Source organism: Coregonus lavaretus (assembly GCF_964263955.1).
Source record: "Coregonus lavaretus genome assembly, contig: HAP1_SCAFFOLD_1229, whole genome shotgun sequence".
Taxonomy (NCBI): Eukaryota; Metazoa; Chordata; class Actinopteri; order Salmoniformes; family Salmonidae; genus Coregonus; species Coregonus lavaretus.
Genome location: NW_028160581.1, coordinates 134,628 through 147,824, shown reverse-complemented (window position 1 = coordinate 147,824; position 13,197 = coordinate 134,628). Strand labels below are relative to the sequence as shown.

Here is a 13,197-nt window from a genome sequence, read left to right as displayed (position 1 = left end):
GGTCATCAAGTTGATGACAGACGTGGTGATGGACAGCCTGACTTATGTGTCCAAGTCTACAATGGAGGATGGTAAGTGAAAGTACCTATTTTCATCTGCATAGGACTTAATTGTAACATGATGCTCAATACATTGCGTTTTATGATGTGAAATTCACTGGTTGTGTCCAAAATGGCACCTTCTTCCATATTTAGTGCACTACTTTTGACCAGACCCTATGGGCCCTGGTCAAAAGTAGTGCACTATAAAGTGAAGAGAATGCCATTTGGGATGCAGTGACTGACTTCAATGGCTGCGTCCTCTTCTCCCAGTTATTGTACACAGGTCGGTCACACTAGCGTGCTCTTCTCACTCAGACACCAGCAATGCCACAAGTGACATCACTCATGGTGTTGTAGCTGACCTTAATGCTACTGAGGAATTCCCTGCCAGGAGCCTTAGCCCGGCTGATGTAAAGGCTGACGGCATGGCCCGTCTTCCCTCTGCCAGAGGGGAAGAGACTAAGAAGAACAGGAAGTGGCGTTTCCTACCGAAAATGCATAAGTTTCCAAAGATCATGATTAAGGTAGGGTGCTCTGTGTTTTGAGATTACCTCTGTAAGGCAGGGCTGAAATTTACCCTACAGATTCACTACACCCCTATTGTCTCTCAGCATTAGAACAAAACTGTTGTCATTGTCTTTAGGAGGTTGAGTGAGGACGCTGTAATGCAATCCTAATACACATGGGAGAGTCCCAAATGGCACCCTATTCCCTATATAGTGCACGACTTTTTACCAGAGCTCTCTGGGCCCTTGTCAAAAGTAGTGCCTTACGTAGCGAATAGGGTGCCTTTTAGGATGCACACTCTGTATTTTACACAGGCTCAGTTGTCCTGATGTGTTTTGTCAACAGCTGTTCAAGACAAAAGGGGAACCGAAGAGACACCCTGAACAGGATGCGCTGCCTACCAAACATCTCAGAGAGACTCATATTTCACAGGGTAAGTGATAAGCATCGATAATGTCATATTGATGTATCACCCTATGACAAGCTTGTTAAAACAGTGACAACAGATACAGGCAGACCGACGGACAGACATGCAGACAGACAGGCAGACTGACAGGCAGACGGACGGGCAGACAGACATACAGGCAGACAAAAAGACAGGCAAACAGGCAGACAGACAGACGGACAGGCAGACGGACAGGCAGGCAGGCAGACAGACAGACAGACTGACGGACAGACAGACAGACAGACAGACAGGCAGACAGGCATACAGACGGACAGACAGGCAGACGGACAGACAGGCAGACAGGCAGACAGACGGACAGGCAGACGGACAGACGGACAGACACAAACACACACATTCATTTTCTGATTATGAAATGTTCTCATGACAGATGCTGAGTGTGAGGTTCCAGAGGTTCCATCCACTTCCCCACCCAAGGAGGACCTGACAACCACACCGGCCCCTGCTCCCCAGGAGTCCCAGTCCCGTAAACGCCCACTCATAGTCAGGGTGTTACACGCTCTCTCCAGAGCCATCTCCAAACCATTCACAGGAGCTTCTGGGAAGAATAATTAGCCAAATGCCTGATTTTATTAATATGATATTTTAATCAGAGCCTTTATTTAATAAAACATTACTGCATTGATTTCTGTCTATAGTAGTCTTCATGTATGTGCAAGATAACGGTAAAGTACTTCAAACCACATAGTCAAAAGTATTCATAGTGAAGTACCGTTTATGATTATTGATTGTGGAAATACACATAATACAGAAAAGTTGTTGTCACATATAAAGACAGACATAAAGGAGAACTCCGTAGACCAGTCACATTCTCAAGCCATAACTAAATCCATGAATGGATCTCCTATAAGATGACAGGAGAACATTTGTAACACTTTCTATGAAGCCTATATCTATAATGCATACACTCAAGTCATTTACATTTTACATTTTAGTCATTTAGCAGAAGCTCTTATCCAGAGCGACTTACAGTTAGTGTGTGCATACATTTTTTTTTTCATACTGTCATACACTCATAATGACTTAACTGAGTTAAGTGTTAAGTAAAGTGCAGTTATAAACACATAATGAGGGCTTATTATGTATTTCTTGCAATAAAAAAAGAAAAATGCTACTAGTTTATTAAATATTCATGACTGCTATTGCACGGCTCATGTCCACACTTCTGTACAATAGGGGGCAGTAATGCACCATAACGTTGGATGCCAACTGCCTATAAACCCCACTGAAGAAGAAAAAGCTACTCATGTAATGCATGCTGGAAAGCAGACAAAACTAATGATTTGCAAGAGATCTAAACACGATTTATAAGCTACTGAACAACAAGTCCAAGAAATCATTGCTAACCGCGTTTGCACTTTGAACAGATTTCTCGACAATAATAATGGAAGATGTGACTGGGGCTCAGCTCATTGCAGAGGCACTAAAAGCTCAGGTGAAGTGTGTGCAATATATATAAAACAGTGTTATACTGTGTAACCGTGTTGCTAATAATATATTAGTCGCTGATCATGTCCTTGGCAGTGAGAATGTAACACTATGAGTTGTGAAAGTGTGCCATAGGTCATTGCACTGGTATAGCTAACTATTAATATTGTTGTAGAAAAACATTTAGATGTTTATGTGGAATAGTATATGTTAACACCCTTGTTGATGCATGCCAATGTGTGTGTCAATGCAAAGAAAATCTAAACTACATTGTAACAATTCATATACAATTCAGTATGAAAATGTATGCACTCACTAACTGTAAATCGCTCTGGATAAGAGCGTCTGCTAAATGACTAAAAATGTTTAAAAAAAGGTAAATATACTGTATCTACATGTAACTCTCTACAGAATGTAGAATATATGTTTGGAATAGTTGGTGTTCCAGTCATTGAAGTAGCTAAGGCAGCTCAAGCCTCAGGAATCAAGTATGTGGGAATGCGCAATGAACAAGCCATAAGCCACCTTTTTATTACTAAACCAGCTCTCCCCAAATCATGTGATATTAACTACCCGTACATAGACTACAGGAGCGTGTAGTGTGTGAGGGTCAGTTTCATAGCTTTTTTGCATTGCTAATTATGTCTGCCTGTCTGTCTGACCCTTTGTGTGTCTGTCTGCCTGTCTTCCTGTCTGTCCCTCTGTCTGTCTGTTCCTCTCCAGTCCAGGTGCGTGTCTGGTTGTGTCTGGACCGGGACTCATCCATGCACTTGGTGGAATGGCCAACGCTAACATGAACTGCTGGTATGCTAGAACTCCACAAACAGAAGACCCTACTACTCATGTTCAGTGGTCCTTTCAAAAGAAGGGATGCTATCCGCACACTGCAAAAAATGATCTGAGGACTCCAAACTATCTCAGATTGTCAGTTGATGTCATTGTGTGATACCTCTCTCTCTGTAGGCCTGTGATTGTTATTGGAGGCTCCTCCGATCAAAACCAAGAGACCACTGGGGCGTTTCAAGAGTTTCCACAGGTACCGATTGAACCATGATATTTATGACTTTTGAACATTAGGGGGTTGTTTCCCAGGACACAGATTAAGCCTAGTCATGGCCTAAAAAGCAAACTCAATAGAGAATCTCTGTCTGGGAAACTGGCCCTAGCAGTTTAATTGCTGAAAGAGGAAATAATTTGTTATTTGTGGTCCTCTTTCTCTGTCAGGTGGAGGCATGCAGATTGTACAGTAAGTTCTCTGCTAGGTCTAGCAGTCTGGATATGATCTCCTCAGTGGTAGAGAAGGTATACAGTCTACTCTGACTCCCTCTGTGTAGTCCTCTTCATATCATTTGGTATCACCTGCAATTGTCTTTTTTCTGACCTCTAATTTTCCAGCTTAGCAAGGTACCTTAACTGCTTCATAAGAGCACAGCACAGCCTTAATTGATCTGAATTTAAGGGTGTTTGGTATGTCTAAGGCAGCACGCACTAGCATGTATGGACGTCCAGGTGCTGTATACGTAGACATATCTGGGGACATGGTCAATGCTAAATTGGACAGGAGCAGAGCCAGGTTAGTGGCCATCACTGTCTTTCATCCATTTAAAATGTATACTAATGTGTTACTGTTGAATATGTATACCTCTGAATTCACATCACCGTAGTCATTTTTATTTTATCTTGTTATACCTTTTAACGTCTGAAGTGAACCAGAAATTAAATTACTTAGAAAATATAGCACTATATCAAAATATTCTCATCAGAGAATAGCAATAAGCCTCGATAGACCTTCATGGTTTATTTACATATGCAATAAAGTTGCTAGGTAACATGTTTAATGTTTGACCTATTATTTATTATTTCCTTTGTCAGAGAGGTGCCCTGTAGTCCACCTCCTCCTGTGAGTATGGCTGACCATATGGTGATCACAGAAGCACTGGCGGTCCTGAAAGGAGCCAAACGGACTTTACTCATCATTGGCAAAGGTAGGCATTGCTTTTTTAATAGCCAGATAATCTGGGGGAAACAGAACTAAAATCTTGCATAATTGCGTCAGATACTTGGATAAGGTCTGGGGAGATGTTAAGAGAAAGATACTAACGCCACTTGCGAACTCTCCACCCCCCTAAACGGAAACTCTCTGCAAGTTTCCGGCAAGTTTATGGGCCAAATGTCCCCTCCCGTTCTGAAATTGAAAAGATGCGAGCACCTGCGAAATCGGGATTTGTCCAAATGATTAGTGGTGAAAAATCAGCGTACCGGAACAAAGTTGTCACATCCCATTCTGTTGACAGACGCTACTTCCAGTTATGTTACGTGCGTCTGTCCAAGAGAGATCAATAGCCAGCTGAGACGCACTGTAACACATATAGCACTGTACCACGGTTCAGTTGAAAACTGGGCCACGTTCAGTCGACAAATGTTGTTGACATGATTTCTCATTCTACCTGTCTGAGAGGCACGTTCGTTCTACATGCTATATTTCTATCTGAACGTTGCACAACGTTTTGCTCAGCTGAATGCATCCCAGTTGTGAAGACCAGTCTGTTGAAATCCGTGTGGCAGTGCCCTCTGTCTGTGTCCCTCTGCAGGTGCAGCCCATTGAAGAGCAGAGGGGGCTCTGAAGGAGCTGGTGGAGGGGTGTGACCTGCCCTTCCTGCCCACCCCCATGGGTAAAGGGGTGCTGCCTGACGATCACCCCAACTGTGTTGCTGCTGCCCGCTCCAGGTCAGCCTCTCCTTCTCTCAGCTGGCATCATATTCATGTACAGACCATTGACTGTATAAGTAGGACCAAGAATTTCCCTGACCATTTGAACGGACCACGAAACTCCTGAAATCCCTATCTATAACTAGTCTCTCCTGGCCAGGTCATGTCAATGTAAACTGGTGTCAATCAAACAACTACACTACTCCTATAACTAGCCTCTTTTCATTACATTTTGTTTTGTCCCTGCTCTCCTCCTCCTCTCTTCCTATCCTCCTCCTCCTCTCTTCCTATCCTCCTCCTCCTCTCTTCCTCCTCCTCCTCCTCTTCCTATCCTCCTGGTTCTATGGTCTTGGTGGGGACTGCAGAGCTCTGCTCCAGTCTGATGTTGTGGTCCTACTTGGTGCCAGACTCAACTGGATCCTGCACTTTGGCCTTCCCCCCAGGTTTGACACCCAAGTAAAGGTCATCCAGCTAGGTCAAAGGTCACCAGTAGGGTTTCTTTTTTTTCCTTCTTTTTTTCGGATTCCAGATTTTCTGCTTATTCCGTTCTGATTTCTGGAATCTTCCAACAGGGATTTCTGGGAATTTGGGGAAAGTAACTGTAATTTTGCAACCCTAGTCACAGGTCATTTCATAGTGAACTACATTTCATTGTAACCAGGTATAAAGGTATTTGACTCAGTCTATTGGATTTAGTCTATCAATTATATAGCTTCTCTATAAGTCTTTGTGGTCTCTCCAAATAATGTCATGGCTGTCTTAGTGCTGTACAGTACATCTATATTTAAGCAATAAGGCCCGAGGGGGTGTGGTATATGGCCAATATACCACGTCTAGGGGCTGTTCTTAAGCACGATGCAACGCAGAGTGCCTTGACGATACAGCCCTTAGCCGTGGTATATTGGCCCTATACCACAAACCCCAGAGGTGCCTTATTGCTATTATAAACTGGTTACCAACGTAATTTGAACAGTCAAAATAAATTTCAAATCAAATCAAATCAAATTTTATTGGCCACATGCGCCGTAATACAACAGGTGCAGACATTACAGTGAAATGCTTACTTACAGCCCTTAACCAACAGTGCATTTATTTTAAACAAAAAAGTAAAAATAAAACAACAACAAAAAAAGTGTTGCGAAAAAAAGAGCAGAAGTAAAATAAAATAACAGTAGGGAGGCTATATATACAGGGGGGTACCGGTGCAGAGTCAATGTGCGGGGGCACCGGCTAGTTGAGGTAGTTGAAGTAATATGTACATGTGGGTAGAGTTAAAGTGACTATGCATAAATAATTAACAGAGTAGCAGCAGCGTAAAAGGATGGGGTGGGGGGGCAGTGCAAATAGTCCGGGTAGCCATGATTAGCTGTTCAGGAGTCTTAAGGCTTGGGGGTAGAAGCTGTTGAGAAGTCTTTTGGACCTAGACTTGGCACTCCGGTACCGCTTGCAGTCTATGACTAGGGTGGCTGGAGTCTTTGACAATTTTGAGGGCCTTCCTCTGACACCGCCTGGTATAGAGGTCCTGGATGGCAGGAAACTTGGCCCCAGTGATGTACTGGGCCGTACACACTACCCTCTTTAGTGCCTTGCGGTCGGAGGCCAAGCAGTTGCCATACCAGGCGGTGATGCAACCAGTCAGGATGCTCTCGATGGTGCAGCTGTATAATTTTTTGAGGATCTGAGGACCCATGCCAAATCTTTTCAATCTCCTGAGGGGGAATAGGCTTTGTCGTGCCCTCTTCACGACTGTCTTGGTGTGTTTGGACCATGATAGTTCGTTGGTGATGTGGACACCAAGGAACTTGAAGCTCTCAACCTGTTCCACTACAGCCCCGTCGATGAGAATGGGGGCGTGCTCAGTCCTCTTTTTTTTCCTGTAGTCCACAATCATCTCCTTTGTCTTGGTCACGTTGAGGGAGAGGTTGTTATCCTGGCACAACACGGCCAGGTCTCTGACCTCCTCCCTCAACGTGACCCATGTTATACGGTCAGATATACCACAGCTTTCAGCCAATCAGCATTCAGGGCTCGAGTCACCCGGTTTATAAAAGGGAACGTGTGTGTGTCAGCCTTAGCATTATGTGGTGGTGCCTGGTTATTTCTGTTGTGTTTAGCTTGAGGTTTGGCCACTCCTCCAGCTGCTGTTACATGTGTCACGCACGGCGCTCTTCCTGTCGTGTCGTTGCTGGTATGTTGTAGTAACGTTCCACATACGTTATTTATGTCAAGGTCAATGTCAAGGTTGATCTGTGTGCTGAGGAGATGGGGAACAACGTGCAACCTGCTGCTGCTCTCCTGGGGGACATCAATACTATTGTCAAGCAGGTAACACAACACAGTCCTGGGGGACTGGAGATCCTGGTTTGAATCCAGGCTCTGTCGTAGCCGGCCGCGACCGGGAGACCCATGGGGCGGCGCACAATTGGACCAGCGTCGCCTAGGGTAGTGGAGGGAATGGCCGGCTCAGTTCGTAGAGCATGGTGTTTGCAACGCCAGGGTTGTGGGTTCGATTCCCACGGGGGGTATGAAAAAAAAAAAGTTACGTATGCACTAACTGTAAGTCGCTCTGGATAAGAGCGTCTGCTAAATGACTTAAACATGTTAAATGTAGAGGGCCCCGTAAACAGTTCCACAAACGTCAGCATGAGTGCGCTGACTGTGGAAGCACTAATCACTGGACCAAAGCTCACTGTCAGATGCACCAGCTGTGCGTCAAGTGCTTTTCTCCGGGCCACATGAGCTTTGACTGTAGTGAGGCTGGGCAGCGACAGAACCCTGGATGTGGACAGACTGGCAGGTCTCAGGAAAACTAGAAAGCCTCCGTTCTGAGGAGGGCAATGTGGGGCATTCTTATTTTTCCTCCACTGATGATGATATCCAATCTGTTTATTCTTACTTTTGTGAGTCAGTACCCAAGAACAACACAGTCATTTTTCAGAACACAATGAGAATTAATCAGAAAGACAGTTTGTTTTACACCACTGTGCTAGTACAGGATAAAGTTGAGCTGAAGGGGATGTTAGATAGTGGGTCCATGGCTACTACTCTGCGCGCAGATATTGTACCTCGGTTGAGGGAGGCAGGAGTGGTAGAGGGGAACTTTCTAGCTCCTTCAGACATTATCCTGGTGGATTGTGGTGGGAACAAACTAGCCCAGTGGGCATGTGTGACTTAAAAATGCAACTTTATGGCTTCTGTTATGTAGTCCCAGTGCTTATTGTTGATGGGCAGGTTGATGAACTCATTGTGGGAACTAATGTGTTGAAGTCTCTGATTAGACAGTGAGTTTCTATGTGCTCACGCAGGTGCCCGAGAGCTGTGGCTGCACCAAGGGCTAAGCTATTGTGTGTTGTCTCTTCGTGTACAGGTATGTCATTTATTTTGTCAGAATTATGTTGTATATCATTTTACTTGTATTGTATAGTGTGTTGTTAGGCACGGAATGTGTGCATGCAGCACCTGTTCTCTTTTGCCTGACCTTCAACTAGCAAGGTGCCCGAGAGCTGTGGCTGCACCAAGAGCTAACATATTGTGTGTTGTCTCTTCGTGTGCAGGTCGAATAAAAATTATCCAACCATCAGAATTCCAGTTGTGGCAGTGTCCTAATTACGTGACCTGCCGACTGGTCAGCTCAAGCCGACCGCCGGAGCTGTGCATGTGGATGAGGTGCACGACCTGCGCATGTGAATTTGTTGATGGCTTACTGTAAGTGAATATATACTGTAAACAGTGAAAGTGAATGTAGCATATTCATTAGATACAGGTATTCGTGCTTATTTGTATGTTTTGGATGAATTTGTTTATTGCATTAATTTTTGGGGGTATTTAAATGCACTAAATTACATTGTATTTTAGTGCTCTGTTGAGCCATGGAAGATTCTCAAATCCATAAGACGTGTTATGCTGGGGATTTTAGTGTGGGTAGAGGGAGGGGTGTCCTTCCATTTACACCAATTGTACAGTCAGCTCCTGGGAGTAGAGCGTTTGCTAGTCCTGAGTTTGCAAGCACTGGGAGGGGTAGGCTGTTTGTTCCACCTGACCAGGGTATCCCACCTCTGTCTTTTGAAGTACCATCATCCACAGTACTCGGTGATAATGGGATGCCTCCGAGTCAGCTTAGTGACCTTATTAAGCAGATTGGTTCAGAGATAGGAGAATCTATCAGAGCGAGTTTACTGCAGCCTGGGGTTTCAAGTCTTTCTCCTGCCCGTCCCCCTCACCAACCCCAGCAGTTTCCCCTGCCTGAGCAGTGTGGGTCAACCTTTATTGATGCGTCCAAGCTGAATCTGGTTGTGAAGTCAGATGTTAGTGCTCCACCTCTTTTTAGGGGTGATGGCTCAGATAAGTACTCTGTCCTGGAGTGGGAGGAGTTAATGGAAGTCTACCTAGAGAAGAGGGGTTACACTGGGTCTGGGAATGTTGGGGAGGTGATGTCTAGGCTCATGGGGAGGGCACGGGATGTGACCAAAGTCTGGAAGCGTAACAACCTTGTTGTCACAGATGTTAAGGCGGTGTTCAGTGTTTTCAAGCAACACTTTGGGGATACTGTCTGCTCAGGTATGCCATTAGCTGATTTCTATTCAATCAAACCATAAGCTAATGAGGGTCCAATAGATTTCTGGATTAGGCTTAACAAAGCTGCAGAGGCAGCCGAACAGTACCTTGTGAGTGAGGGCAGGACCTTACCCAATCAGTGCTCAGAGTTGGCAGTCATGTTTGTACGCAACTGTCCTGATAAAGAGTTGGCCCAAGTGTTCAAGAGCAAACCCATTCGTGACTGGACAGCCAGTGAGGTACAGGATCGGTTGGATGACCTGTTAAGGGAACGTAAAGCATGTAGAACACAACTTTCACAGCAGGTTGCTGCTGTTTTTGACTGCCCTCAGGAGGGAGTGGGTCCTGTGAAAAGACCTAATGTGTCATCTTTTTCTCAATGTGGCCGTGAACCAGACCTGGCACCATCTGTATCTGAGGGTGGGACATTAAAGAAAGTTTTGACTTTGTTAGAGAAGGCTCTGGTCAGCAATACTCAGTCTGTGAGTGGCGCAGTGGTCTAAGGCACTACATCGCAGTGCTAGCTGTGCCACTAGAGATCCTGGTTCGAATCCAGGCTCTGTCGTAGCCGGCCGCGACCGGGAGACCCATGGGGCGGCGCACAATTGGACCAGCGTCGTGGAGGGAATGGCCGGCTCAGTTCGTAGAGCATGGTGTTTGCAACGCCAGGGTTGTGGGTTTGATTCCCACGGGGGGTATGAAAAAATTTAATAACGTATGCACTAACTGTAAGTCGCTCTGGATAAGAGCGTCTGCTAAATGAGGGCAATGTGGGGCATTCTTATTTTTCCTCCACTGATGATGATATCCAATCTGTTTATTCTTACTTTTGTGAGTCAGTACCCAAGAACAACACAGTCATTTTTCAGAACACAATCAGAATGACAGTTTGTTTTACACCACTGTGCTAGTACAGGATAAAGTTGAGCTGAAGGGGATGTTAGATAGTGGGTCCATGGCTACTACTCTGCGCGCAGATATTGTTCCTCGGTTGAGGGAGGCAGGAGTGGTAGAGGGGAACTTTCTAGCTCCTTCAGACATCATCCTGGTGGGTTGTGGTGGGAACAAACTAGCCCAGTGGGCATGTGTGACTTAAAAATTCAACTTTATGGCTTCTGTTATGTAGTCCCAGTGCTTATTGTTGATGGGCAGGTTGATGAACTCATTGTGGGAACTAATGTGTTGAAGTCTCTGGTTAGACAGTTCAAATCAAATGACAGCTACTGGCGGGTGGCGGGTACACCAGGTTCCTCTAGCCAGTGTGATGTCAAATCTGGAGAGATGGAGAGGAGACTCCATCCCAGATAAAGTGGGCACCATTAAGTTGAAGATAGCAGTAACGCTCCAACCCATGAGTGAGCATCTGGTGTGGGGCCGCCTACCGCCAAAGACAAAACTCTCTGTGGGCAGTACTGTTGTTGTCGAGCCCAGCACGTCTCGTTGTGTGAATCGACACATACTAGTGGGGAGAGTAGTTACGCCTCTGTGGGGGGATGGATGGCTCCCTGTGAAGATTGTGAATCCAACAACATCGGCAGTTACCCTGAGACGAAATGCTAAAGTGGCGGATGTGTACCCTTGCATTGCATTGGAGTATTTTAATGATGTCAAGCAGCAAGCAGCTCATCAGAATGTGGCAAAGGCTCAATGTGACAGATCACATGGCAGTCTGACAGCTAAGAGTTCAGTTGGTGGCAGTGTAGATAATGGCAACAGTACACTGAGGAATCTTGGACTTCAAGGCCTGTCTGTTGAGGAGTGTCCAGTTTCACAGTTCTGGAAAGATAAACTTGTCAACTTAATTGGGAAGTATGACACAGTGTTCTCTAGACATAGCCTAGATTGTGGCGAGGCAAAGGAGTTCTGCCTTCGCATACGGCTGACTGATGACCGCCCATTTCGATGACCTTATCGTAGGCTGTCTCCAGCTCATTACCAAAAACTCAGGGAAACACTGGATGATATGGAGGAAAAGGAAATCGTCAGAAAATCCAGCAGCGAGTATGCCTCACCATTGGTGCTGGTATGGAAAAAGAATGGGGACTTGCGCCTATGTACTGACTTCAGGTGGTTAAATGCCCGCACAGTAAAGGATGCTCATCCCCTGCCTCATCAGGCTGATGTACTGGCCGCACTGGGAGGTAATGCCTTCTTCAGCACAATGGATTTGACGTCAGGGTATTACAACGTGCCACTGCATGAAGAGGACAAGAAATACACTGCCTTTTCCTCCCCTTTAGGTCTGCACGAGTACAATCGGTTACCTCAGGGCCTCTGCAACAGCCCGGCTACTTTTATGAGAATGATGCTGACCATCTTTGGTGACCAAAACGTTCTAAGTCTCCTTTGTTACTTGGATGATCTGATGGTTTTTGCTAAGACGGAGGAAGAGAGTCTGCAGAGACTTGAGATGGTTTTTCAGCGGTTGCAGGCGCACAACCTTAAACTGTCTCCGTCTAAGTGCAAGTTTCTGAGGAGGTCTGTAAAGTTTTTGGGCCACATCATTTCTCAGGAGGGTGTAGCCACTGACCCTGCTAAAGTTCAAACCATTTTGAATGTGACTGAGAGTGAAGCTGAGAGTGAAGCTGATGGTGTCACACCGTCTCCTATCAAAATAGGTTCTTTCCTTGGTATGGTAGTATACTATTAGCACTACATTGAGAATTGTTCCATGGTTGCTAGGCCATTGTTTCAGCTAACTACAGGTCAGAAGAAGCCTAGGAGAGGCAAGGGTAGGAAGAGGCCTGGTCCCCCTCGCAGGCTCACTGCTGCAGACTGGACTGCCGAATGTCGACTCGCTTTTGAAGCTTTGAAATCAGCACTAGTTGACCAGGCACTGCTGGTTCATCCAGATTTTTCTCAGCCATTTCTACTTTCCGTGGATGCATCTACTAGTGTTTTGGGAGCTGTACTATCACAAGTGCAAGATGGGAAGGACATAGCCAGGCCGATAGCTTTTGCTAGTAAATCTCTTAATCATGCACAATCCAAGTATCCTGCTCACCGGCTGGAATTTCTAGCCATGAAATGGGCCATTCATGATAAATTCAGCCATTGGCTGCGAGGGCATACGTTTACTGTGTGGACCGACAACGATCCACTCAAATATATTCTTACAAAGCTGAGACGATGCATGCGAGCAGAGATGGGTTGCAAAGCTGGCACCCTTTGAGTGGCGCAGTGGTCTAAGGCACTGCATCGCAGTGCTAGCTGTGCCACTAGAGATTCTGGTTCGAATCCAGGCTCTGTCGTAGCCGGCTGCGACCGGGAGACCCATGGGGCGCCGCACAATTGGCCCAGCGTTGTCCAGGGTAGGGGAGGGAATGGCCGGCAGGGATGTTGCTCAGTTGGTAGAGCATGGCGTTTGCAACGCCAGGGTTGTGGGTTCGATTCCCACGGGGGGCCAGTATGAAAAATAAAAATGATGTATGCACTCACTAACTGTAAGTCGCTCTGGATAAGAGCGTCTGCTAAATGACTAAAAATGTAAAATAA

The 13,197-nt window shown here is 45.7% G+C and overlaps 1 pseudogene across 1 annotated transcript; it reads left to right on the top strand.

Moving 5' to 3' along the window:
* The first annotated feature begins 3,162 nt into the window (after window positions 1-3,162).
* LOC311121656 (2-hydroxyacyl-CoA lyase 1-like) lies at window positions 3,163-7,515 on the top strand (annotated as a pseudogene). Its single transcript has 8 exons — window positions 3,163-3,243; window positions 3,403-3,475; window positions 3,664-3,741; window positions 3,918-4,012; window positions 4,312-4,424; window positions 5,031-5,166; window positions 5,514-5,619; window positions 7,390-7,515. The product of its transcript is annotated as a 2-hydroxyacyl-CoA lyase 1-like (transcript).
* Window positions 7,516-13,197: the final 5,682 nt, after the last annotated feature.